General features: G+C 41.7%; 1 long non-coding RNA gene and 1 pseudogene across 4 annotated transcripts in view; both read left to right on the top strand.

Moving 5' to 3' along the window:
- Nucleotides 1-23,199, top strand: part of LOC118843726 — an 80,732-nt gene that overhangs the window by 35,715 nt on the left and 21,818 nt on the right. For all 4 annotated transcript variants that reach the window (XR_005009937.1, XR_005009936.1, XR_005009935.1 and 1 more), the window contains exon 2: nt 23,051-23,114. This is a non-coding gene — a long non-coding RNA (uncharacterized LOC118843726). The remainder of the gene's footprint in view (nt 1-23,050; nt 23,115-23,199) is intronic.
- LOC118845166 lies at nt 3,451-3,513 on the top strand (annotated as a pseudogene).

The raw sequence follows: 23,199 nt of genomic DNA on the forward strand, positions 1-23,199 counted from the left end.
ACCTAGAGGTCAAGACTCTAGGAGTGAGATTAAGGGTGGCAAATAGCCCAAGGCCACCTGGAGATAACAGACAATACAGGGCTAGGCTAGCTTAAGAGTAACAGAGATTTGGGCCTAGGGATAAGGGAAGGCCTCAGGAGAAGGCCAGATCTAGTGGGAAGATTCAAGGAGAGTTCAAGGGGGTTCCCAGAGACTATACCCAATCAGTTCCCAGAGACCAAACCCCATCATTCCCCCCTCAAACAAACGGGACCCAAATTCTTTTGGCACATGACATTCTATTCAGACAGTCTCCTTGTGATCTCCCAAATAAATACCCCATGCCTGATCCATCCACCTTGTCTTTGCCCATGTTCTTCTCACTGAATTGCTATCTCCCTTGTCTTCTGCCTCTCCAATACCTCCTTATTCAAGTCCCACCTTTCCCTGAAGCCTCCCTCCACTATGAGCCAGCCTCTTCCCTTCTTGGAACATCACATGAACGCTAGAGCAGACTTAGAGACTAGACAATAAAGTCCATGAGAGCAGAAACTACATCCTAACTCAACCTGGTATTACCCACCCACTTGTCAGAACCCAGCGCATCAACAATATGACATAGTCCCTGTCCTCGAGCAGTTTACAATCTAATAGAGATAATATACTACAGACACAAACACTGAAACCAGATAGGCTGTGATAGGAGCAAATGAGCAGTCAAGGCAAAATGCTCGAGGAATTTTAGAAGAGAAGGATCATTTTCAACTGGCATGTTTCCATGTGACAAGACTTCATAGAAGATGTGGCTTCTGAGCTGTATTTATCCTTCATATGTACACATCTCTCCAGATAGAATGTAAGTTCCTCGAGGGCAGGGACTATTTCATTTTATAGCCCAATGCTTGTTATGTAAGTAGGTGTTTAATAAATGCTTATTGGTTGATTGACTGATTAAAGGGGCTCCAACAGATAAAAATGGGAAGATTTGGGAATGAGGGTTAGAAATGGCATAAGCAAAGGCCCAGGAACAGGAGAGGGCAAGAAGAAACAAGGATTGGAGAATAGTACAAATAGCTTGGAACATAGACAAATATGAAGAGAAGTTGTTGAATCATTTCAGTCATGTCCTCTCTGTGACCCCATCTGAGGTTTTCTTGGCAAAGATACTGGAGTGGTTTGCCATTTCCTTCTCCAGCTCATTTTACAGATGAGGAAACTGAGGCAAACAGGGTTAAGTTACTTGCCCAGGGTCACCCAGCTAGTGTGTGAGGTCAGATTTGAACTCAGGTGCTCTTGACTCCAGGACCAGCACTCTATCCACTGCACCACCTCACTGCCCATGAAGACAAGTAGGAAGAAATAAAACGTTCAAGTAGGATGGAGTCAGATCATGGAAGACTGAATTCCAGAATCAGGGATTTTTACTTTACTTGGTAAGCAACGGAGAGCCAGAATCCATTTTTTTAATAGAAGAGTGAATTGTGATACCATGTTAGGAAGATTCCCTATGGAGTCACGGGGTGGATGGAGTAGAGAGGAGGGGAAGGTATATATGCAGAATGACCTTAGGTTCATGAGATCCCTTCAGCTCCACCATTTTATTATTCATTTTTTTTCTACCAAAGGTATTTGCTTCATATAGCAAAAGAGAAAGCAAAGAGCTTTTCTTTAGGACTATTGTCCAGTCCTGAAAGTAATCAGTGCCTGGACTTTGAGAGGTCCCTTTTCCTGGATGGACTAGAGCCAGAGTTCAAATTTATACCTCAGAAATCAGCAAATGCTACAAATAAGGGTTTAATTATTGTTTTGTTGATTGTCTAGATTTTTTTAAATGTTGATAATGCAGATTAAATTCAAAAGTGTGTCATAAACACATTTTTTTTTTCCTGGAGAACTGGTTGTTAAGTATTTATTAGCACACCCCAGGGTCAAACATGTTACTTTGGCTTGCTAAGTCCATGGGGATTTCTTGGATGCAGAGGGGATGATGTGACAGGTGATGATTCCGAACATATGTGAACATCGTTGTCTGAGGTAAGAGCAGCAGCATTGGTACTGCATGGCTTCCAGCCTGAGCAAAAAGAATGGAGGTCTGTCCCCAGAACGCACCACTGACCCAAGGACTGAGGACAGCAGCTGCCTGCCCCCTCCCCAGTGAAGCTCATGTTCCAAATCCAGACCCCCTACAGGACCGAGGCAGGCCTCACTCCACTCCTGGGGCAAGCCTGTATTTGCCCAGTTGAGGTCGAAAAGATCTGGGCACCTCCTTGCAAAAACAAGTCCCCGGCCTTTCAAATTAATGCTAGTTAAACAAGTTGAGGCCGAATCAATATTTGTGTAAAGTATCTCTGTTTGCTTTCCTACCTATGGACATTTTATGCATATTTGTCTTCCGAGAAATGGGGTTTAAGTCAAAATCCACCCATCGGAGGGGTTAGCTGCAACATTAAACAGTTGCTTCCTGTAGGATCCTCGGACCTGGAATGGAGTTTGCCTCCATTTAGATCAGAATAAATCATTAGGGTCCATCCTGATGCCTTCTACAGAAGCTCAGGCTTCTCCCAGTCAGTGTGCTGGAGGGCGGCTTTCAGCACATACTGTAGGCTTATTACTGCCTGTGCCAAGTGCAGGGACCTGCTTTGAATTTGGGGTTCTCTCTGCTGCATTACAAAGGTTTTTATTGGAATGTCACTTGGGGTTTTGTAGGCTTTGAAGATGTTTCAATAATGCAATAAAAGGCAGGTCCTTGCCACAACAAAAGGCAGAAATATCATGTTGGGATAAACAGAATTCTTTGGCCCTATGGAACATGTGTCAGCGTTGTAGGTTGGGTTTTTTCCCCCTGCAGACTCACATTTTTTTTTTTCTGGAGTGCATTATAGCCCCTGATCAGGGCAGTACTTAATCTCATGTGTGTGATCATTACATGAGCTGACCTAAAGACGGCAGCGTCAGTCACAGAACAGATGCTGGGATTTTAGTAAACTGAGAAACAGTAAATTGAAATGATACGCATTACGGCTGACTGCCACAATTGCCCATATGGAAAAGGCATTCCTGCAGCTCCCCTCCCCCACCTGCCTCAGCCCCACCGGCACACACATGGGCTGCGTTTGTCCATAAACACTGCTTATATATCTAAAATGTATGTGACATGTACAAAATGGCTTGATTTCAATTTATGGTTGGAAATTAAATGAATCTGAAATGTACATGTTTAAAAACAATTTCAGCGGAAAAGCATACCAGCTGACGATTACATCCTTAAATTAGATCTTGCTCCCCAGGTATGTTTGTAATATGATAAAAACCAGCAGTTTGGCCTCCACCTAGGACCGTGTGTCCACCAGGGACAGAGGGCATACTCCACTGCTGGAGGGGAAGGGTCTTACTTTCATTCCTTTCAACCGGCCTGTCCTAGTTCAGCAGCTCCAATATTGGGTTTGTAAAGGGGGATAAAAGAGAATCCGGGTGCTCCTTTTGGCAGCACATATGCTAAAATTGGAATGATACAGAGAAGAATAACATGCCCCCCCACCCCCTCTGGGAGAGACAGAGATAGAGAAAGAAAGAGGGAGAGAGAGAGAGAGAGAGAGGGAGAAAGAGAGAGAGAGAGAGGTGGGGGGGGGGGAGACAATTAGGAAAGGCTCCCTGCCCACAAAGAATTTTCATACTAATAGACTTGGATCTAAAAGGGGACTTTAGACATCTAACTCATTTTACACATAAGGAAACTGGGTCCATGAGAAGTGATCTGATTTGTCCAAGGTCACACAGATAATAAGTGACAGAGATGTAGTTTGAACCCAGGTCCTCTGTCTCCAAACACAGTGTGCTAGTTTGGAAGAGTAATTAATACTAAATAATTAGAAAAGAATACAAAATGGTATATGATGTGACCCTGGGCAAGTCACTTAGCCCTGATCGCCTACCAAAAAAAATGGCATATGCTTACTTGCTAAATCGTGCAATTCAGACTATTCATTCAACAAACATTTGTTCGGGTCTTACAGCATGCAGAGCATTGTGCTAGGTACTGGGGAGGAGGCGAGTAATACCAGGTTGAGTTAGGATGTAGTTTCTGTTCTCATGGACTTTACTGTCTAGTCTCTAAGTCTGCTCTAGCGTTCATGTGATGTTCCAAGAAGGGAAGAGGCTGGCTCACAGTGGAGGGAGGCTTCAGGGAAAGGTGGGACTTGAATACGGAGGAATTGGAGAGGCAGAAGGCAAGCGAGACAGCAATTCAGTGAGAAGAACATGGGCAAAGACAAGGTGGATGGATTGGGCATGGAGTATTTATTTAGGAGATCATAAAGAGACTGTCTGAATAGAATAAATGTCATGTGCTTGAAAGGAGGAAGGTTAAGATTACATAGGCCAGAGTATGGAAAGACTTCTGCATGCCAGGATGCATAGTTTGACCTTTCTTGTGTCTAAGAGAGGTTTCCATGCAGGTTGGACTTCGAGCCTGGCTAAGATCTAAGTCTTCCCTGGAACAGATATTTTGGGGCCACCCACGCCCCCCACCCCCCAACTGTTTTGCATATATTATATCGCTACTTACTACTCATGGGATCTGGGGCAAGTTACTTCTCTTATACATAACCTTTAAGGTTCAGCAGAGACCTCATGAACTCAGGGTTCCTCAAGGAAAGAGGCCCCCAGTGCTACATCCTGAACTCCAGTATTTGACTCTGCAACAGGCAGAATATATTTTCCAAAGAGGAACTCCATCTACCTTCCTTCATTATTACTTCATCTGGGATCAAGGTCTGCACTAACCCTCCTGGAAGGCTTGAAACAGGACAGCCATTGAAAAAAGGCAGCAACATCAAGCTTTACTCAAACCTGTTTATCTGTGGTCAGGTGGTCAGTCCTTTAATGAGGAACCTCCTACCTACCAGGCACTGCTGTATGCTAGGGCTGGAAATACATAGAGACAAAAGCAAAGCAGTCCCTGTCCTCATAGGGCGGATGTTCTAGTGGGGTAGGGGAGGAAGAACACATGTATACAGGGAAGTAAATGCAAATATAAATGCAAAATAAAACATCATGGGATCAGAGATTTAGAACTGAAAGGGACTTAAGAAGTCTTCTGGTCCAGGCCCCTCTCTTTAAAGAAATGAAAAATGAGACCTAGAGAAATGATTTGCCCAAGATATCACACAGGTAGTAAGTGACAAATATGTATATATGTGTGTGTGTGTGTGTATATATATATATATATATATATATATATATATATATATATATATACATACACATATATACACACATCGCATATATGTGTGTATACATACATATATATGCATGCATGTAGGAATATGTTTATATATAGATGTGTATGTGTATATATACATATCTTTATTATACGGTGTTATGCATGCAATGTCATACAGTATATATACGCACATACATACCCACATATATGTCTATAAATTTGAAAGAAATGGGAAGAGGGGCTTCAAACAACTGAATGCATCAGTCCATCTATCAGTCAACATTTATGGGGCTCCCTAGCCTGTGAGTCCTGAAGGGGAGATCTTACCTATTTACGTGTATTTGTGATGTTTTCAGTGGGACCAACCTGGTGCTGAGCCTTTCTGACCTTAGTCCTCAAACAGAAGCCGGACAGCCCATCACTGTGCCTGTACTGAAAGGCTCTGCTGCCGTCATTCTGAGAACACAGAGTCAACTCTATCACCACTGTGGGAGTGGGGTTGGGGGTGAGATTTTTGTGAAGGATGAGGAAATAATCCAATTCGTTTCTGTTTCTCTTGAATTCTACTGTCATTATATTTCTTACGTCCACTCCCTCCTCTCTACCATCATCACAATCACCCTAGTCCTCCCCCAGAACAGCCCTGGGATCTGATAAGTGAACTTCCACCTGATATTGCCTCCACCTCACTTCCCAGGCACCATTTTCAAACTCTGCTACCTGATCTCCCCTCCCTCTCACTCTCTGCTCTCTAGCTTCCCTTTGGATGTGATCTTCCCCCATTAGAGTAGAAACTCCTTGAGGACAAGGACTGTCTTGCTTGGTTGTATTTGCATCCCTAGTGCTTAGCACGGTGCCTGGCACACAGTAGGTGCTTAATAAATACTCTATCATGTAGCTAGTTAGCTTTCATCTATCGTCTATCTGTCATCTATTATCTATCTATCGTCTATCAATCTATCAATCTTCCTCCTTCTGTCCCTTGTCAACTCTCACCTGGAGTATTCCAACAATCTCCTAATTGGTCTCCCTGTTTGAATCTCTCTCTATTTTCCAGTCCATTCTCCACACAGTTGCCAAATTGGTCTTCTTAAATTACAAGTCTGACTGTTACTCCTCAGCTCTATAGGCTCCCTTGGCTCCCTATTGCTTCCAGAATAAAATAAAAAATCTTTTGTTTGGCTTTTAAAGCCCTTCACAATTTGGCCCCAACGACTTTTGTACCTTGACATCCCTGTCCTCATGTCCCGATCTCTACTTTGTGGAACCTGTAGCTCTTCTTAGGCTTTCATGCGAGTGCCCCCTCTCCTGACATTACTTTGTATTTATTTTGTATATGTCTTTTATTTATTTGTCTTTTAGTATGTAGTGTCTCCTCAGAAGAATATAAACTCTCTGAGAGCAAGGACTGTCTTGCTTCTACATTTGTAACCCCATATTCTAGCATAGTGCTTGGTCCATATTTAATTTATTATTATTAAATATTAAGTATTCAACAAATGCTGGTGGTCCCATGACCCATTTCCCTTTGTTAGTCCTCCTCGTGTGGATTGCGTGCTAGAACTTGATCATAACCCTCTATATTTTTATTTATTCTTTCCTCTCATGACCTCACCCCTGCTGCACACTAGCTGCTGAACAAGGGCACCATTTAGGAACAGAAACTTTCTTACTATTCAATACAATATTAGGTTCTGTAGATGGTGTCCATCCAAAGGATTCAAACAAGATAGAGGGTAAAATCAAAGTCCTGGGAAACCCATGGGCTAGACTGGTCACACTGTGCTAAGCAGGTTGATCCTAAAAGATGGAGAAGGCCTATCCCAATGGAAGGGCTGGCCCAGAACCAACGCACTCCATTGCCAATTCTCCAAGCCCAAAGATGTTTGTAGGGAATGGCTCAGACATCAAGCTGTCACCACTCATTGCTCATCCCCCAAACCTACCAGGTATACCTCATGGATCTTATATTTGTAGGAACAGAAGGAAGTGACTTCAAGAATGGCCTCCTCCCTCTAGACCCAATTAATACCTGAGTATTCCTGACTTGGGAACCTCCCTTGTGCAGTGAGCTCATTATACACACCCTCATCCTGCCCTGTTTATTCCACTCTCACTGTTGCTTTTCCAAGCTGTCAGAAAAGGTTTTCATAAGGTCAGGTTCTGAACACATAAAATTAAATATTAGCTGTAGAAAAGGTCCAAGCATTTACTAGCATATTATAGGGCATATTGTAAGTTTCACTCACATTTGCTTAACTGCTACTAACAACTCTTGGAGAGATTCTGAGGATCTCACCGAGCTGTGATTTGGGGTTTCGTTACTCACCAATCGATAGACATACTGGGCAGTGTGGTCCTCAGCAGGCCACAGAGAGGGTGATGCAGTTAGCAAGCAGGCAAAAACCTGAGCCCCAAGTGTAAGGAGTACTATGGGTGCCAAAGTAACTCCCCTCCACCACCACCCCCCAATCCTGCCAAAAAAAAATGAATCTGGAATGTGTTTCTACTTACTGTCCATCCCAGTAAAATAAAATGATCTCTCCTCCAAACATGTGGTTCTGCTTAGACAAGAAACTGTATATATTGGTCTAAATCCAGAATGGTCTTTCTGACATATTACTCAGTATGAGAAAATTACTCCAGCCTGCATTCTCTGTAGAAATTCCTAATGCTAAGTGCACCAGTCCACGATGATAATTTGTTGTACAACAAAAGTACATAATAATTTCATCTCAGTGTGGCCTGTACTGTGAGACCATGCAAAGGAAACACTTGAACAAGGCAGATCACTTCCTGTGTAATATCAGCACGTATATACCTTAGAGCCTGGGTGGGAAAGAGTGGGGAGGGGGGCTTTATCTAAATTACAAAGCACCCCATTTTAAAATGACAATAATGCACAGATGCATGTGTGTGTATGTGCCACACACACACACACACACTGAAATCTGGTGTTTATACACATAAGGCAGATTCTAGCAGTGACCAGAGCTGGTTCATTTACCAAAAACGCAATAAAAAGACAGATGTCTGTTGCAGAGAATTAAGAAGTTGAGAAGCAGAGAGGTGGGAATCTCAAAGTTATTGTGGATCTCTTGATGCTAAGCCTGTTCGGAACTGGTCCAAAGTGAAGCCACCTGAATTCCAGGGGACCCCCAAACCACAACCTTCGATCAGTCCCTTGGCTTAGTTTGACTTAGCTAAGGTTTCATTATATGCTGTGGGCTGAGTTCCAGCACTCTCATCTGTCCCACTAACGGGCTCAGACAGATCACCCCACAGTACATGGATTCTCTTTGGGATAATGTCTTGGAGAGTAACAACTTGAAATATGATATAGTCAAAAAGCGTTAAAGTTAAAGCATTTCTTCATGACACTTTTCACAAAGCAAGGTTGCAAAATGGGAAAAAGTATATGAGTAGAAAAGTTGAATGCAGAATACAAAGAAACTCAATTGTTAATGCAATATGGTGTGACACCATTTTACTGCTGTTGAAATCATGGCTACAGAAGATTAAGTCCTTCCTTCCTTCCTTCCTTCCTTCTTTCCTTCCTTCCTTCTTTCCTTTCTTCCTTCCTTTCTTCCTTCCTTCCTTCCTTCTTCCTCTTCCTTTTTACCTTCTTCCCCTTCTTCCTTCTTTCCTTTCTTCCCTCCTTCCTTTCTTCTTCTCTTCCTTCCTTCCTCTCTGCCTCTCCTCCTTCCTTTTTTTCCTTCTTCCCCTCCTTCCTTCTTTTCTTCCTTTCTCCCTTCCTTCTTCCCTTCTTTCCTTTCTTCCATCCTTCCTTCTTCCCTTCCTTCCTTTTTTTCTTTCTTCTCTTCCTTCCTTCCTTCCTTCCTTCCCTCCTTCCACCTCTCAAAAATCTGAATTTAGTAGTAACACATCAGCATTCTTTTCCTCTTGTTCTCTTTCTTTGAATATACTCTCTTAAGGGAAATTAGAGAGTTGGCTTCGGTGTTTTTATAAAGCCTACATCCTTACCTCTTCAGATTTTTAACCATCAGCTTTTTAGCTACACCTCTCTTTGATGTTTCATGAAGAATATAAATGTGGTACACTAATCAACTTCACCCCTCCACCAATTATGTCTGCTAAATTTGAAACCTACTGTTCTTTCAAGAAATTAGCTGTGATCCCTATACATACATTTAAAATGTTCCTATAAAAGAAAAAAATCCTTTTTATATCTCAATTAAATAAAAATGGAGCTTAATTCAGCCATGCCAAAGGGTGAAATTGCTTAACCCCTTGTTGGTCAGAGCCATGTATCTTCTCTAGAGAAGAAAAGGACAGACAGTCATATTCTGGATTTGCTGATCATCTTAAACTATCTTTTCAAAGTTTTGGGTTCAATAAAACATGAAACATATTTTGTCTGGCACTTTTCCCCTTGATTTTTAAACCCATGTGTACTTTAAGGGAAATGTAATCCATATGTTTCTGATTCATTTATACTTAAGTCATTAAGATGCTGTTTTGTAAGAGCTCTTTGATGTCCAAGGACCTTTTGAGCCCTTTTTAAAGCCTTTTTCTTAAAAACAGGAAGTTTTTCTTCTCTGACAGTAAACAAAGCAGAAGGTTAGAGTTCAACTGGAAATCATGAGGAACAAGCTGTAAGTGGGTTCTAAGCTTGTCAAAGCTCATTTGTCTGTCCCTCTCGTAAAGCCTCAAGACCCCAATCCAGAATTTAGCAAACAGCAACACCGGGTAAAGTGTGAAATCTTGTGTAAGGAAACATTGAGTCAGTAAGGAAGACTGGCTCCGGATGTCTCAAGCATTAATGTGATTCCCGTCAATGCGGGGCCTCTCTCTCTTTTCACACAGCAAGGGCATTAACATGTTTTGACATGTTTATTACATTTCTATTTTGTCAAAATAACATTAAAAGCAACAGCAAACAACAACAGAAAGGCTGGATGTTATGCTCCTAGACAGACAACTGAGGCTGCTTGGGACTGGGGATGATACCTTGCCTTGAGCAACAAATGGCACAAAAGTGATAAGGGATCCAAAGTGATAATGTATGCAAAGTGCTTGCGATCCTTCTAGCTCTGTATAAAGAGCAGGTATTATTATTGTTATTGCTATCTTATTTTCTTATTTTTTTAATGGGGTTTAGATAGAAGCAGTCCTGAGGTGAGTCACTATCCTTATATTATTCTCTTATATTTTATTCTGCAGTCTATTGTACAAAATTACATCTCACAGAGTTTTGGGATGTAAGCTAATCTTCTATTGACTTGCTAAAGGTATCTTTGGGACAAGTCCAGGAGCAAATGAGGAAGACAGAGACAACTTATATTGCATCCCATTCCCTCAGCGTTTTAATTCCTTCCATTAGGTCTCTATAGTTTGAAAGTTTTTCATTCCATGGAGTTTGGAAATTATGAATAGTCAGTATGGTAACCTCTCTTAATAACCCTTCTTAAATTTTTATGGATCGAAGTTACATCTAGGCATTTGGAGGCAATTGTTCCATCTGAAATGATGCTCTGGTACTTTATTGGTTCAATGCTCAAGCACATGCTGAGTTTCATATTTGTATTACAGGGATTTGCTGTCTATTGGTATGGTGGATAATTCTGACTAACTGCTCACTTGTTTCTAGGTTTCTTGTGAAGGCTAAATTTTTTGCTGCCTGTATAGTTTTTACTATTTCATTGTATAATCTGCTTTGATCAATAACTCCAGGCTCCATAAGGGATATAATCTATGATTTCTGATAGCAATTACCTGATCTGGAATCACTATTACAAACTTATGTGCTTTTGTCAACCAGTCCTCATGATTTAGCCATTTTTTTTTCATTGCTTATTTGTCACCAGCTTGTTGCTTGAGGTCTGTTTCTGTGGGTGACCTTTTATGTGCTATGGTGTTTCTATATTTTGGTATCAACTTCTAGAAAGGCACTAACTAGCCACAAAGACACCGTAGTTCTTCCTGGATCAGGAAGCCAGGAAATTAATTTGAGATTGGTTCTTCATATTTGTGAATTGCTGTAGCCAAAAAATTCAACACCCAGTGGCCAGAGTTTGGGGGATGACCCTTGCCAAACTCGGCTAGATGAAGCTTTGGATGACAGATGCTTGGTTCATTGCCCAACCTGAACTCAAATTCTTTTCATCTTGAAAAGCCCAAACCGAGCTTGCACTTCACTGAATTAACCTTTGAGTACCTAGGATCACAATGAGGCATCAGGGTAGGACTCAAGTTGCTATGGTTTCTGGACTGCCACTTAATTCTCAGGTCATAGTATACATTATCTGAGCTATAGGTGGACCTCACTTTAAAGCAATTCAATATGGTATTGTAGAATGGATATATGAAGCATACATATACACAGCAACATAAATGGAAATTACTACAAATTAACCCAAACTGAATGCGATCAAATTAAAATGGGCCCCAAAGAAGTGCCAGAAGATACTTCCCCACTCTTCTTCACAAATATATTTGTGTGTGTTGGGGGGAAGGGGGTTGATGTATGTAGAGTGCATTTTTCAATATATCAGTTATACATTTCAATATATCAGATATGTATCACTATATCAGCCTTTTCAATATAGCAGTAAATTTTGCTATATTTTTTCTCTTTTTTGGTTATCTGTTATAGGGGACCACTTTTTGGGAAAAGATAGGAAAACACTGGGAAATGTAGATGATGTAAAAACAAAAGACATCAATAAAATCCATTTTAAAAATTCACATATATTTGATGTGTATCTGTATGTCCTTCACTCATCTATTGAAAGTGACCCAGAGATCCCACTACGAGGCATGTGCCTCAGGAAGTCAGAGATAAAAAGAAAGGTCCCATTTACACTAACAATTCATAGTAACACTTTTTGTGGTAGCAAAGACATGCAAATAAGGTAAATGCTCATGAATTGGGGAATGGCCAAGCAAGGTATAGTTGTTGTTCAGTCATTTTAGTCATGTCTGACTCTTCGTAACCCCATTTGGGGTTTTCTTGGCAAAGATACTGGAGTGGTTTGCCATATCCTTCTCCAGCTCATTTTACAGATGAGGAAACTGAGGCAAAAAGGGCTAAGTGACTTTCCCAACATCACTGTAAGTGTCCAAGGCCAGATTTGAATTCAAGTCTTCCTGACTCCAGACCCAGCACTCTATCCACTGCACCACCTAGCTGCCTAAAGTACAGTAGATTAATATAAAGGAATATTACTGCACCGTAGGAAATAATGAATATGAAGAATCAAAGGAGATAACATTTGTAAAGCATTTTGCAAATTTTAAATCTCTGTTTGAATGTTAGCTCTTATAAGTACAGAGAAGTATGGGAAGACTCACATGAATTGACTAAGAAGGACAAGGAAAACAATATGCAAAATGAATACAATAATGGAAATGGAAATAGCCAAACAAAACAAAACAAAGCCTAAATTATAACTCAAGCTTGGCCTTCCCTCTATCCTTTACAAAGTTTAGGGGGAACTTTGGGTGTGAAACATGGCGTGCACTATCAGATTCAGTTGATGTGTTGGTTAAATTTGATGGACTTCTCCCCTTTCATTTTTATCCTTAATTATAGTTTTCTTGGGGGGGGGGTGGAGTGGGAGAAGGATATATTTGGAAATTAAGGTATTAGAAAATCAAACTATAGAAACATTTTTTGCTTGCCAAAAACAAAAAGTAAAATGAAGTGACCATGGTTTCTCTGTGCCAGGAAAAATTTTGAGTACAGATATGGACTACATATCTGTTGCCAGGGGGGTAACTTCACTAAGTTAGGAGAGGCTTCTCACTAGGCTGATGGCATCCTCCTGGTTTTTTGGCCATAGCAACTTAAACAAACAAACAAACTTCTATGTCACAGAAGGACTGCAATTTGTGTTAGTGGAAGGAGGACATATACTGATGAAATCACAAATACTTGAAGTTTGTAGATGTATGCATAAGTGCTTCAATCAACCAATCAAAAAAGATTTATTTGCTGCTTACTACATGCCAGGAACTGTGCTAAGCATTGGGAATAGAAAGAAAGGTAAAAACAGCTCCTGTCTTCAAAGAGCTCACATTCTAATAGGGGAAGAACATGCAAAAAAACTATGAATTATGCAGATAAAAATATATAGAGCAAATGCTATCAGCACCAGAGAAAGAAATAAGTAGAAATATGTATAAAATGATTTACATATATATATATATATATATATACACACATTATATATAGTTCTGTCTAATGGTAATTATCACTAGAGTGGGGGAGGGAAGGAAAGAAAAAAAGCAAAAAAATTTACATGATAACTTTATTATATATTTAAAAGGAATAGCAAGTTGTATGTAATAGATTTGCAGTACCGTGTGCAATCATCTTTTTAAAAATTCTCCTATGTTGTGGAAATGCTTGTTGCATTTCATAAATTAGAAACAAATAATTTTTTAAAAAGGGTAAATGGAAGATGATCAAAGACGGGAGGTACTACCAATTAATCCAATCCAAAAAACATTTATTAAGGTCCTACTATGTGCCAGGCACTGTGCTAAGAGCTGGGGGTACAATTAATTTTTTTTACAAAAAAACAAATTTTGCTCTCAAGGAGCTTACAATCTGATGAGAGGAGAAAATGAGACAGGACAGGGGTGAGGAGGGAGAGTGAGACCAGGGGTACCCAGTGCAGGAACATCTTCATGGGGTTAAAACCAGGTGAAGTGGTGGATACAGAGTGGAGCAAACCCCAAAGTTCACAGTTTCTGCCCTCTGTAAAGGAAAGAATTGGGATGAGTTCTAGCCCTCCAATCAGTGGAGAAGAAGCTGAGGGAGGTGGCATCAGTCAAAGCTTGAGTTAGAGGATTGATAAGCTTAATTTGGGTGGAACATTTTGCTCTTTCGAGTTAAAACCAGGCAAGGCAGCAGATGCAGAAGGACTTGAGGACATTCCATGAGAACTCCCTCTTCTTTTTCTGTCTGCAGAGTTGTCAAGAAAGATAAGGACTAAGGAAAGGTCATTATACTTGGCAACTGAGAGATCAGTGATAACCCTGGAGAGAGCAATTTCTGTTGAGTGATGAGGTCTGAAGTTTATTACTTATTACTAAGGGGCTAGAGGAGAGGAAATGGAAACATCTAGTGTAGATAGCTTTCTCAAGGACTTCAGACAAGAAGGGGAGGAGAGATCTAGATTTTAGTTAGCAGGGATGGTCAGATCAAGTGAGGATATTCTAGTATGGAGGAAAGATGGTGTTTATTAGCAGCAGGAAAGGAGCCAGTAGAGAGGGTGAGACTGAGGATAAGAAAGTGGAGATGATGCTGGGGGGTGGGGCGGGCAACATGCTAAAAAAAAGATGGAATCAAGGGTGCACATAGAGGGGCTGACCTTGACAAAGAGAGAGGGCACCTCTGTCTGAGAATGGAATGGGGTAAATAGTGAAGGAAGATGTCTGACTGATGTGAAATGAGGGGGAGGGGAAGGGAAAAGAGGCAGCACCCACTATGGGCCTGGCACCATGCAATGCAATTTAACAAATATTATTTCATTTGATTCTCACAACAACCCTGTGAGGTAGGCACAATTATTATTCTTATTTGAGGAAAGTGACACAAACAGAGGTTCAGTGACTTGCCCAGGGTCACACAATAAGTGTCTGGGGTCACATTTGAATTCAGGTCTTCCTGACATCACACCTAGCTCTCTATCTACTGCACCACAGCTGCCTCCAAGAAGAGAAGGTGACAGACAGAAAGAGAAGGAGTTCTCATTGAAAGGCCTCAATTCTTTCTTCAAAGTATAAGGAGAGTTCCTCAGCAGAAAAGGTAGAAGAAGGAGCTACTGTGAAAGGCTTAAAGAAAAATAAAGCTTACAAGAACTGCTTTGAATAGTATGACACTGAATCAATTAGGAAGGCATCGAATGATCATTTGGCTACAATGAGGACTCTACTGCAACCCAAATGGCATGATTTCATTATTTTCTTCAGCTCCATTCATTAGTACATGAATTGGAGTGAAGGATGCTGATGGTAGCAGTAATCCAGAATTGAGGTTTGGTAAGGAATGATCAGTGAAAAGATAAGGAAATGAGGGATTCAAGAGTAGAGGATCGTGTCAAGATGCATGGGTTCAAGGGGTTGAAACAGGGAAGAGAGTAGCGTGAGCACTGGGCTCATAACCTGGGAAAGAGCCAAAGCAAAGAAGGAATGGAGGTCACCATGTGAGTGAAAAATGGAGTTGAGGATGGTAAGGCATTGGCAGAGATCAAATGATAAAGATTATGATCAAAGGAATGAATTTTGGAGCCCATAAACATGGAAGAAGAACACTGGTGATGGCAAGATCACGGTTATGAACCTTTCTGTGTATGACTGAGATAGAGTAGGGAAGGATGATGTCATAGGAGATGAATAGATGGAGGAAATGGGAGATTTGAATATAGGCAGGACAAATCAAATGTAAGCTGAAGTCTCCTAGCAGGAGGGCAGGAATTGGAGTGGAGAGAAAGACTATGAGCCATGCACTGAACACATTCAGGAAGAGGAAAAAGTGTTATGGGAGTCCATAGATAAGAGCCACCAAGATCTGAATAGGGTGATAAACTTGGGTAGTGTTGACCTTCAAGTGAAGACAGATTGTTAGTGATGGTAGAAGGAGAGTGTGGAAGTGACAATGGGGAGCTAGAGCAATCCCTTCCACCTCCACCAGTGAGTGTCTCTATGGGCGAGGCAGCTGGGAAGTATAGCGGATAGATTGCCAGGCCTAGAGCCAGGAAGATTTAAGTTCAAATCTAGACCCAGACCCTCACTAGCTGTCACTTAGCTTCTTTTGCTTGTTTGCCTCAGTTTTCTCATCCGTAAAATGGGGGTAATAATAGCACATGCCTTCTGGAACTATTGTGAGGATTAAATGAGATGCTAATTGTAAAGTGCTTGACATAGTACCTGGGACATAGTGACTGCTGTATAAATGTTATCAATGATGATGATGACGGTAGGAGGGTGGGGGATGAAATATAAGCGAAAGTTCAATCAGAATTGGAAAAGACAGTGAGGAAAAGTGTCATTATGAGGAGCCAGGTCTCAGTGAGGACCAAAAGATGGAAGGAGTGAGAAAGCAAGAGGTTTAAGATGAAGACTTCTTTGTATTTTGGAGGAGCGATTTCTGCTGGGTACCTTTGCAAGATAGGCTTACTGCCTCATTACTTACTACTTTTTTTTCAGTCTTACTGAGTATCTTCCTCCTGGGGCACTGAGCCCTAGGAGTCTTCTTCAGCACATTTAGAAAAAAGCTCAGGCACATCAAACATTGGAGGAAAAAGTAAGGGAGAGGGCAAGACTGAGAAGAAAAAAAATCCCAATACCCAAGAAATTGCATGAAGTTAGCAAGATTATTTTAAATCTAGAAGAGTATCAGCTGACTTATAAAGTATGCTGAATTAATCCTATCAAGTTCACTTCACCAAAAGTGGCCTTCAAGGCCTGTTAAGGGGAGGCACTTAAGTTTTCATGGGTCGTAAACTTTCCTGAAGTCAGGTTTCCAAATGGGGACCTTCCTTGCATCCTGCCTCCTCCCCCAATGGGTAAAAGACCTGGGCAGGATTTGACCACACACTTAGTGGGATTAAGATAGGTATTTAGAATCAGAGGAGGGATCAGCTAGAAAGATTCACAAAATCACTGTGTTGTGGACATCAAAGTTACTCTAACAATCAGCCAGGCCAACTTTACCCCTTTGCCAAAAAATGGTCATCCAATCTTTCCTTGAAGACCTCAAATGAGAGAGATCTTCTTACCGTACCTAGTAGACCACTACATTCTTGCATAGATCAAATTGTGGAGGTTTTCTTATATCAAGCCTTAATTTGCCTCTTTGCAACTTGAGATAGATTTTAGAGCTGGGAGTGACTTTGAACATCATCAAGTCCAAACCCTTCAGCTACTGATGAGGCTTCTGAGGCACAGAGAGGTTAAGCGATTTCCTCAAGGTCACGTAGCTAGTAAATGGAAAAGCTAGGATTTGAACCCAGGTCTTCTGACTCCAATTTAAGTGTTCTGTACACTGCACCATGCTTCTATCCAGTGCCCCTAGTACAGCCTCTTGGGACAAAGTAGAGCCAGTCTGACTTTTCCTCCATATGACAGCTCCCGCTCCCTCCCCATTTAAATATACTCATTAAGTTTACATTGTCTTCCCTTCTCTAGGCTAAAGGTCCACAGTTCCTTCTAGTAATCCTCACTACCTTGGATAGATAAATAGATAGATAGATAGATAGATAGATAGATAGATAGATAGATAGATAGATGGATGGATGGATGGATGGATGGATGGATGGATAGATAGGCAGCCAGACAGATAGATAGTTGGATAGATAGATGATAGATGGATGAATGGATAGATAGATGGATAGATAGATCCATCTATCTATCCATCTATCCATCTATCTATCTGTCTTTCTGCCTATTTATCTATCTATCCATCTATCCATCTATCATCTATCTGTCTGTCTTTCTGCCTATCTATCTATTCATCCATCTATCTATCCATCTATCTATCTACACATATCTATACATATATATGTATACATATATATGTATGTATACACACACACACACACGTAGCTTATTTACCCTGGAAACTGGTAGAATGTGTCAATGTTCTTCCTAAAAAAGTAGTACTGCCTTCCATTCTGAGAGTGATATTTTAGGAAGCACATCGACACATTCCACCAGTTCCCTGGGTAAATATCCAATTCAATGGTGCCTGTCACCTTCTTACTCCTCGATCCTCGGCCTCTCTCCCAGCAGCCAGAGATCATATTAGCATCTAGAGGTGATGCTACCAACTCTCTACTCCAGGTTTTTTGATTACCCTGCAACATTTGACTCACAGTGAGCTTGCGGTCCACAAAAGACCCCAAATTCCGTGTGGTTCTGTCCAAAGGCAACCAAGATTTGAACCCCAGTCATTGTTACTGTTGGTCAGTCATTTCAGTCATGTCCAACTCTTCATGACCCCATTTGGGGTTTTCTTGGCAGAGATACTGGAATGGTTTGCCATGTCCTTCTCCAGCTCATTTTACAGATGAGGAAACTGAGGCAAACAGGGTGAAGTGACTTGCCCAGGGTCACATAGCTTGTAAGTGTCTGAGTTTGGATTTGAACTCAGGGAGATGAGTTTTCCTGACTCCAGACCTGACAATATCCGCTGCACCAACTGGCTGCCCAAACCCCTGTCATCTGAATCCAAATTCAGTGGTTTCACCCATTCTACCACATTGCCGCTTTTAAAAAAATGTGTGTGTTATATATAATACATATGGTGTGTGTGTGTGTGTGTGTGTGTGTGTGTGTGTGTGTGTGTGTGTGTGTGTGAAATTGCTGTGGGATCCATTGGTAAGGGGTCAGAGAGCAGAGAATTGACTTACTTGGATCAGAAAGAGCTTGCCTGTATCTAACAGGGCTGCTCCTTCATCAGTAACATTTACTTAGCTCCTTCAGGGTACATGACTCCATAGGAGATAAAGAGAAAGTTAATATGCTCCATTTATTTCGTCACTCGTAGTTACTGCTACATCTCATTTAAACACTTACAAAATCCCCTTAGCTCTTCTGATTTAACCAGCATTTATATAGCACTTTCTATGAGCTAAGTGCTTTATAATCATTATCTCGTGTGCTCCTCTCAATGTCCCTGGGACGTAGGTACTATTATTATCCCTGTTTTGCAGACGAAGAAACCGAGGCAAACCAAAGTTAAGTGACTTGCTTGGGGTTGCACAATTAGTAAGAGCCGGAGGCCAAATATGAACTCAGATCGTCCTGACTCCAGGCTTGGCGCTCTATCCACTGCGCTACCTAACTGTCCCCTGTATTTCCATATTAAATTTATGTTATTCTTTCTTACATACTCTGTTATGTGTTAATTCAGCAGTTATTGATAAATGTTTGTTGAAGGACTGAACAAAGATAATAACTCCATAGTGTTAGGTCAACGGGCATTTATGAAGCCATTATCATGTTTCAGTCACTGTGGGAGAAGGCTAGGGATACAAAGAAAAGTAAAAACATCCCTACCTCAGGAACTTGTGTTCTAATGGGGAGGACTCACTTAGGTACTGCATCTGGCTCATGCAGCCAACCAATCCCAGCTGATTTCAGTGTCACTGTAGGGCTAAGAGTCATGGAACATCGCAGTCTTCAAAGAACCAACATTTCTAGTGACCTTTGGGCAAGGAAGAGATGCACGCTGGGTACAGGTAAGCCTTTCGCTGATGACCACATGTGACTCACAGATGAGATAGCCTCTGCAAAATTAAATAATTCATGTAAAAAATATCTGGAAAACGTATAATTGGAAAAGGAGATGAGCCAGTTATGGGATGAGAGGGAGGGACAATGGAGAGCCAGCCCAACTGCCTTATTGGTACCCATGGAATGTTAAAAGACACAGGGGACAGACTCAAATACACCATCATTTAATCAGTCAATCAATATTTATCAAGTGCCTACTATATGCCAATAAGCAGCTAGATGGCTCAGTGGGTAGAGAACTGGACCTGGAGTCAGGACGACCGGAGTTTAAATCCAGTCTCAGATACTGACTAGCTGTGTGACCCTGAGCAAGGAGCTTAACCTCTGTTTTCTTAACCTACTGGAGAAGGAAATGGCAAACCACTCCATCATCTTTGCCAAAAAAACCCATGGATGGTATGGTCCACAGGGTCATGAAGAGTCAGACACGGCTAAACAATGATGACAATAACACTCTATGCAAGACACTGAGCTAAGCAAAAAGAGGCAACAGACGGTCCCTGCCCTCAAGGAGCTTGTGGTCTAAAGGAGAAGACGTGAGCAAGAACTGCTCAGAGTAAGAATCACAAGCACAATAACTAGCATCTGTGTCTTGCTTGAAGACTTTAAAGCAGGGCAGCTAGGTGGTGCAGTAAGCAGAGCACTGGCCCTGGAGTCAGGAGGACCTGAGTTCAAATCCAGCCTCAGACACTTGACACACTTACTAGCTGTGTGACCTTAGACAAGTCACTTAACCCCAATTGCCTTGCCTTCCCCTCTCCAAAAAAAAAAAAGAAGAAAAGACTCTAAAGAACTTTACACATGTTATTGGATATGTATGTTGTATATGCAGGCACGGATGGGTTAAAATCTGGACTGCTGGGGGGAATAGTCATATCCATAAAATCCACTGAAGAATTGCAGTGTGGCATTAGTAGCTAGTGGGTCAATCCTTTTATTAAGGGGATTTGTTCTGTGCTGTCTCAAGGCTACAGGTTCCCCACCCCTGGAAGCACTTTGTAAATGATGACCTCCCGTGCCAATGTAAGAGACTGGCATGGGCAGGTAATGGCAGGAGCACTAGACCTGGAGTTCAGAAGACCTGGATTCAGATCCCCCCTCAGATATTTCCTAGCTACACAACCCTGGCCAAGTCACTTAATCTCTCACCACCTTGGTTTTCTCTTCTATATAATGGGGAGAATAGCACCTATCTCCTAGGGTTGTCATGAGGACCAGATGAGATAATAGATGTAAAGCATTTGGCAGTATATCAATGCTAGCTATTAATACTGAATACATTATGTTACCCTACCACGTGGGGTATCTACACGCCATGGTTACAGGCAGCACTGGGCCTTGGCAAAGTTAGTCTTTGAATCTGTTTCCTTCCTATTTCCATATTTCTCCTTTTCTTTCCCCGCCCTGCTATGCAAATCAAGGTTCCCCTCTCCCTCCCCCACCCCCCAATCCCTGCCAGGGTATTTGCCTTTTAAGCCTTTAAGACCCAAAGGAAAGCTTCCCTCTTGGTAGAGTTCCAGGCACTGTGCAGGTCTACAGAGGAAACATTTTGGGGTGGCCATCTCTTCCTCCTACTCTTTGGAACCGTCTTGGTCCCAAGTGAGTCTTGTTCTGGGTCTGTTACCATCAAACCCTTCCCTCCAGCTTTGGACCAGCCTCGGCACTTCCCTTTCAAAGTTCTCAGAGCTCCTAGAGACCATGCAAGCATCGGATACGTCCCGGCCAACTCACAGCTGAGTGGGAAATTGGGCTTCCGAGAGCCAACTGTGAACGTTTTACAAGTGTTCTTTTCAAAGGCATTTAAGACCAGGCAATAGACCAATATAATCACATACCCATCAAGGCCATCTTCTGAGGGTGGAGTGGTGGAACCACATCAGCTACAATTCTTAGCCAAGAGAGCCTATGAGAAATCACACCTTTCAGCTTCCGAGAAACAAGGCCAGAGGGCAGGGATTCAGAGCACCTGGGTTCTGGACCAAGCTATGTCACTTACACACTGGTCGACCTCAGACAAATCACCTCCTCATCTCCATCCCTTGAAAATCTTACCTCCCTTGGAGGCTCATTTCAAAAGGTATCTCCTAACGTGAAGTCTTTTCTGATTTCTCTGGTTGTTAAGTAGGTCAGCTCTGTGGCACAGCGAACAGAGCACTGAGCCTAGAGTCATCTTCCTGAGTTCAAATCCAACCTCAGATACTTACTAGCTATATGACTTCAGGCAAGTCCCTTAGCCCTGTTTGCCTCAGTTTCCTTATCTGTCAAATGAGCTTGAGAAGGAAATGACAAACCACTCCAGTATCTTTGCCAAGAAAACCACAAATGAGATCACAAAGAGTCCCCTTACCCTCCACCAAAAATAAATGTTTTGTATTTATTTTCTACCTGGGGTTAACACAGAATGGTATAGTGGATGAAAAGCACAGCCAAGAGACAGAAAGACCTGGGTTCAAGTCTTGCCTTTGACTTGTAGCTTAATGGTAAATGTTTAACAACCAGTTCTCCTGGAGGAAAAAAAAGTATGTCAGACACACTTTTAAGTTTAATCTGTAATATTAACATTTACTCCATCACTTTATTAAGTCTAGACCAGAGGTGTCAAACACTAACCTTCAGGCCAATGCAGCTGCAACACTCTCAAGTCTGGCCAGAAACAGATTAAAATGTAATTGGGAAATTTTTTAAAAAATAAATAAAAATATTAATATGTAGTTTTCTAAGTCAATATGTGGCTGGCAGGAACCCTTATGTACGGTTTAGTGGTCCCTGTTTCTATTTGAGTTTGACATACTGGTCTAGACAATCAACAAAACAATAAATCAAGCCTTGATTTGTAGTATTTGCTGGTTTCTGAAATATAAATACACTGAATATTTAACAAGCCATTTGGGGAGCCAGTAGAATAGGTCCCAACATACTCCTGCCTCTGACATATATTGGCTACGTGACCCCTGAGGGCAAGTCACTTAATCTCTCGATCCCCCTAGACAACACTTTAAAGCTGAAAGATGCCAGGTGATTTTGGCCATCTGTTATCTCAGTTCTTACCTAGCCCTTAGTCATTAATTGGGTGTGACCTCAGACAGACTGAGACCCAGGAAAGACCTTAATTTAGAAAGGCCAAGGTCACCCACTGCATCCTGGCCCATCGCTAGTCATCTTGACTTTTGTCTTACCACTGGACTTTGATGACTCTGGTGACTCTGGAGGAGAGAGTGAGGCTGATGACTTTCTGCAGCTCTTCCTCGCTTAAATCCAATTCACAGGCGAGTCAAGGCATTGCCCTCATGACATCATTGGTCCTCTTTGAGAATAAGAGATAAACGACAACAACAATACAACATGTAGAACAGTCGACAATTCCCAATAGAATGTGAGCGTCTGGAGGGCAGGGACTGTTGTGGATTGTTGTCTTCCTATCTCAAATGCCAAGTGCTATTTCTGGCACTTAAACACTTGTGGATTGATTGATCTGCTCTGGTGGAGGGGGTTTCAACACCAGGAGTTCTCTACACAGATGAAATCACAGGTCTAGACAACATTCAAAGTACTTACTTATCTGTTCAATATTTCTCTTTCCAGGAGAAGATGATGAGAAGAACTATTTGTTTTGCCTTTGTATCCCCAGTGCCCAGCACAGTGCATGGTATGTAATTGCCTAATAAATGACTACTGAGGTGAACCAAATTGAGCTTCACATTTCTGGGGGTTTGCTTCCTTACCTATAAAAT

The sequence above is a fragment of the Trichosurus vulpecula genome, chromosome 3 (genome assembly GCF_011100635.1).
Source record: "Trichosurus vulpecula isolate mTriVul1 chromosome 3, mTriVul1.pri, whole genome shotgun sequence".
Classification (NCBI taxonomy): Eukaryota; Metazoa; Chordata; class Mammalia; order Diprotodontia; family Phalangeridae; genus Trichosurus; species Trichosurus vulpecula.